Source organism: Bombina bombina, chromosome 4, assembly GCF_027579735.1.
Source record: "Bombina bombina isolate aBomBom1 chromosome 4, aBomBom1.pri, whole genome shotgun sequence".
NCBI classification, from domain to species: Eukaryota; Metazoa; Chordata; class Amphibia; order Anura; family Bombinatoridae; genus Bombina; species Bombina bombina.
Window position 1 is genome coordinate 714439630 of NC_069502.1, and position 6000 is coordinate 714445629.

Sequence of the window (6000 nt, forward strand, 5' to 3'; positions counted from 1 at the left end):
TCCGCAGCGTATTTGTGGCGAGGCTGATTCGCCTTAGTTATCAAGCCCTACACACCGGCAAAAGTAGAATTTAGTGACGTAAGCTTCGATCTGCCGGACTCAGTCCGACACAGATCGATTCTTACGTCACTCCAGATGTTCCGAACACTAGTTCGGCACAATCTGTCTACTTTTGCTTGTTATCAAAAAACTAGCAGGTACGCTCGGCACTTTTCCGGCCCAGCGTACCTGGTTTTCAATCCGCCGCCCTGGAGGTGGCGGATCCCATAGGAATCAATGGGAGTCTGACCATAGCGAAAGTTCATGTTCGCTGCTGCCCGACATCCCATTGATTCCTATGGGAGCTGTCTACACCTAACACCTAACACCCTAACATTTCCCCCGAGTCTAAACACCCCTAATCTATCCCCCCCTACACCGCCGCAACTAAATAAATGTATTACCCCCTAAACCGCCGCTCCCGGAGCCCACCGCCACTCTAATAAACTGATTAACCCCTAAACCGCCGCTCCTGGACCCCGCCGCCACTATAATAAATATGTTAACCCCTAAACCGCCGCTCCCGGACCCCGCCGCCACCTACATAATACCTATTAACCCCTACCCTGCCCCCCCTACACTGCCCCCACTATAATAAATTTATTAACCCCTATCCTGCCCCCCCTACACTGCCGCCACTATAATAAAATTATTAACCCCTAAACCTAAGTCTAACCCTAACACCCCCCTAACTTAAATATTAATTAAATACATCTAAATATTATAACTCTTATTAACTAAATTATTCCTATTTAAAACTAAATACTTACCTTTAAAATAAACCCTAATATGGCTACAATATAAATAATAATTATATTGTAGCTATTTTAGGATTTATTTTTATTTTACAGGCAACTTTCAATTTCTTTTAACTAGGTACAATAGCTATTAAATAGTTATTAACTATTTAATAGCTACGTAGTTAAAATAAAGAGAAATTTACCTGTAAAATAAAAACTAACCTAAGTTACAATTACACCTATCACTACACCTATCACTACACATTGATTCCTATGGGAGCTGTCTACACCTAACACCCTAACATTTACCCCGAGTCTAAACACCCCTAATCTATCCCCCCCCTACACCGCCGCAACTAAATAAATGTATTACCCCCTAAACCGCCGCTCCCGGAGCCCACCGCCACTCTAATAAACTGATTAACCCCTAAACCGCCGCTCCCGGACCCCGCCGCCACTATAATAAATATGTTAACCCCTAAACCGCCGCTCCCGGACCCCGCTGCCACTATAATAAATATGTTAACCCCTAAACCGCCGCTCCCGGACCCCGCCGCCAACTACATAATACCTATTAACCCCTATCCTGCCCCCCCTACACTGCCCCCACTATAATAAATTTATTAACCCCTATCCTGCCCCCCTACACTGCCGCCACTATAATAAAATTATTAACCCCTAAACCTAAGTCTAACCCTAACACCCCCCTAACTTAAATATTAATTAAATACATCTAAATATTATAACTCTTATTAACTAAATTATTCCTATTTAAAACTAAATACTTACCTTTAAAATAAAACTTGGTCCTAAAAATGACAAAAAAAGAAGAGGCGCTCTGGTGCAGATAAACCCAACAATAAGTGAGATTTCCAAAAAGGAAGGAAAATTGGTACTCACAAAGATATTTGCACTTCCAGTGCAATAATCCGCAAGCCGAAGCTTCAGAGCCGTTCGGCTGACTCTTATTCTCCCGATATGCTCCCGGCAATAGTCAGGCCCCTAAGAGGAATGAAGCATAGGACACCTTGGTGCAGATCACCCTTTCCAATATCGAGCTAACAACAGTGGGTAAATATTTATACTCACAAACGTATGTGCACAAACAGTGCAATATCGGGCGGACCGAAACTTTATAAAGCCGTTCGGCTGACTTTCAACAAAGGAGGCTGTTACTCTCTTTCTCTCCCGATATGCTCCCAGCAATGGTCAGGCTCCTAAGAGGAATGAAGCATAGGACACCTTTGGTGCAGATCACCCTTACCAATATCGAGCTAACAACAGTGGGTAAATATTTATACTCACAAACGTGTGTGCACAAACAGTGCAATATCGGGCGGACCGAAACTTTATAAAGCTGTTCGGCTGACTTCCAACGAAGGAGGCTGTTACTCTCGAAAATCCAGTAAAAAGAAAAGTTCAAAGCAAGGTAGAACAATGTAAAAACTTTTATTAAAAATCTTAAAACTTCGCTACGCGTTTCTCGGCTGCACGCCGTTTCATCAGGCTCTTAAATTTAATGAACTACCTTGCTTTCTTAAAAAGGCTAAGTTAACCAATGAGAATGGTTTACAAGTTACACACCCACCATAACATGTGCATTAATCAATTAGGTGCTACGCCTCTTACAGGTACTGGGTAACTAACAGAATTGTGTTTCAGCTGTCAATAGCACATTCGGTAAATAGTGATATGTTAACATACATTTTTAGCAACATTGTACAGATAAACATAGTGAATAAAAACTCATCTTATATTTGGTACACAGCATAGATACAATAGTCTGAATTTTAGATACATAAAGTGTACGGGTGGATATCCTATCGATTCTAAATTGCAGGGTTCAAAATATATGTTCAGTTAACATTAGGCCCTCGCTGTGATATTACTAAATGTCCTAAAATATATATATGATGTTATCGATAGTGGGTCATATATAATTGAAGTAATTGAGAAACATATTAATCTAATACGTACATACTGCGATGCATTATATATATATACGATTTCGGCTCGATGACAAAATACATGGAATTAGTGAGTAAAAAGTTATGATATTCATTATCAATTTTAAGTTTAATGGGTATCGATATGTTTCTAAAAATTCTACGTGATCTTGGTTGCAACTTTAGATCCTCCGTGTTTTGTGATGCAGTCGATGACATAAACATAAATTAGGAATTCTGTGATGTGATACTAGGGAGTGAAGACTATCCTCTGGTGAATCTAATAAAATGCTAAAATGACCTTAATGTAGTGATTCTATACGTGGCCACTGTCTAAGTGGGTATAAAGTGAATCTGTGTGTAACAGAATTTTGGTTGTGAGGATAATAATACATAATAATACTACTATTTGTAAATGTGGCTAAAAGTGTCTAATATTAAATGTCGTTTGTTTTGTGTAAAAATAATAATATTGTCAAAGAATGATGCAGCTATTGGTTGGTGTTGCTGTGCTTGTAAATCCCAGTTGGTCAGAAGTGTATGGTGAAATAATGTAACATTGTTATAACTAATACGGGAAAAATAATATATATGTGGTGTTTATGTAACTAATGTCAGAGAATGACCTTGCTCTTATCAATGAGTATCTGTTACTATAACTAAAATTATTTAAAAATACAAATTTCTGGTCATTAACCCGAATAATGTATAGTAGTCTTCTTTTATCTATATTTATAATGTTTAGAAGTCATGTAATCTTTAGAGAGAACCCCATATATATACACATTATATATATATCATGCAAAAAGTGTATCTATTTGGCAATAAACCAGTCCGAACAATTCAGACTAGAAATGGGAACACTAAATTCTCTACAGGCTTGCGGATTATTGCACTGGAAGTGCAAATATCTTTGTGAGTACCAATTTTCCTTCCTTTTTGGAAATCTCACTTATTGTTGGGTTTATCTGCACCAGAGCGCCTCTTCTTTTTTTGTCATTTTTAGGACCAAGTTTTATCCTCACGCATATTGTGGAGAGAGCCGCTGCTTGTTTTGGGGCCACCTGTATTGCCTCCTTGGGAGTTGTGGGACTTTCAGTATATTCAATATATATGGACGTTTTTTTGTTGAATATAAACACCAAGGATTCCATCAAGTATTTGTTAATTATTATTTATTATTGTTGACCAGTTTTATCTTATTATTTCACTGTTATTATTGCTATATGATATTTCACATAAAACACCATAATTAGAAGCTCCATCACAAGAATAGCATAGAATAGGCGCACCTCTTGTTATCAAACACACTTTGTTAGTGTTGTTTCTTTGTTTCTTCCTTTAAAATAAACCCTAATATAGCTACAATATAAATAATAATTATATTGTAGCTATTTTAGGATTTATTTTTATTTTACAGGCAACTTTCAATTTATTTTAACTAGGTACAATAGCTATTAAATAGTTTTTAACTATTTAATAGCTACATAGTTAAAATAAAGAGAAATTTACCTGTAAAATAAAAACTAACCTAAGTTACAATTACACCTATCACTACACTATCATTAAATAAATTATTCCTATTTAAAACTAAATACTTACCTATAAAATAAACCCTAAGGCCTAGATTTGGAGTTCGGCGGTAAAAGGGCTGTTAACGCTCCGCGGGTTTTTTTCTGGCCGCACCATAAATTTAACTCTGGTATCGAGAGTTCAAACAAATGCTGCGTTAGGCTCCAAAAAAGGAGCGTAGAGCATATTTACCGCAAATGCAACTCTCGATACCAGAGTTGCTTACGGACGCGGCCGGCATCAAAAACGTGCTCGTGCACGATTCTCCCATAGGAAACAATGGGGCAGTTTGAGGTGAAAAAAAACCTAACAACTGCAAAAAAGCAGCGTTCAGCTCTTAACGCAGCCCCATTGTTTGCTATGGGGAAACACTTCCTACGTCTGCACCTAACACTCTAACATGTACCCCGAGTCTAAACACCCCTAACCTTACACTTATTAACCCCTAATCTGCCGCCCCCCGCTATCGCTGACCCCTGCATTACACTTTTAACCCCTAATCTGCCGCTCCGTAAACCGCCGCCACCTACGTTATCCCTATGTACCCCTAATCTGCTGCCCTAACATCGCCGACCCCTATGTTATATTTATTAACCCCTAATCTGCCCCCCACAACGTCGCCGACACCTGCCTACACTTATTAACCCCTAATCTGCCGAGCGGACCTGAGCGCTACTATAATAAAGTTATTAACCCCTAATCCGCCTCACTAACCCTATCATAAATAGTATTAACCCCTAATCTGCCCTCCCTAACATCGCCGACACCTACCTTCAATTATTAACCCCTAATCTGCCGACCGGAGCTCACCGCTATTCTAATAAATGTATTAACCCCTAAAGCTAAGTCTAACCCTAACACTAACACCCCCCTAAGTTAAATATAATTTTTATCTAACGAAATAAATTAACTCTTATTAAATAAATGATTCCTATTTAAAGCTAAATACTTACCTGTAAAATAAATCCTAATATAGCTACAATATAAATTATAATTATATTATAGCTATTTTAGGATTAATATTTATTTTACAGGCAACTTTGTAATTATTTTAACCAGGTACAATAGCTATTAAATAGTTAAGAACTATTTAATAGTTACCTAGTTAAAATAATAACAAATTTACCTGTAAAATAAATCCTAACCTAAGATATAATTAAACCTAACACTACCCTATCAATAAAATAATTAAATAAACTACCTACAATTACCTACAATTAACCTAACACTACACTATCAATAAATTAATTAAACACAATTGCTACAAATAAATACAATTAAATAAACTATCTAAAGTACAAAAAATAAAAAAGAACTAAGTTACAGAAAATAATAAAATATTTACAAACATAAGAAAAATATTACAACAATTTTAAACTAATTACACCTACTCTAAGCCCCCTAATAAAATAACAAAGCCCCCCAAAATAAAAAATTCCCTACCCTATTCTAAAATACAAATATTACAAGCTCTTTTACCGATCAGCCAATAGAATGCGAGCTCAATCTGATTGGCTGATTGGATCAGCCAATCGGATTGAACTATATTCTGATTGGCTGATTCCATCAGCCAATCAGAAAATTCCTACCTTAATTCCGATTGGCTGATAGAATCCTATCAGCCAATCGGAATTCGAGGGACGCCATCTTGGATGACGTCCCTTAAAGGAACCGTCATTCGTCGTCTAGTCGTCGGAAGAAGA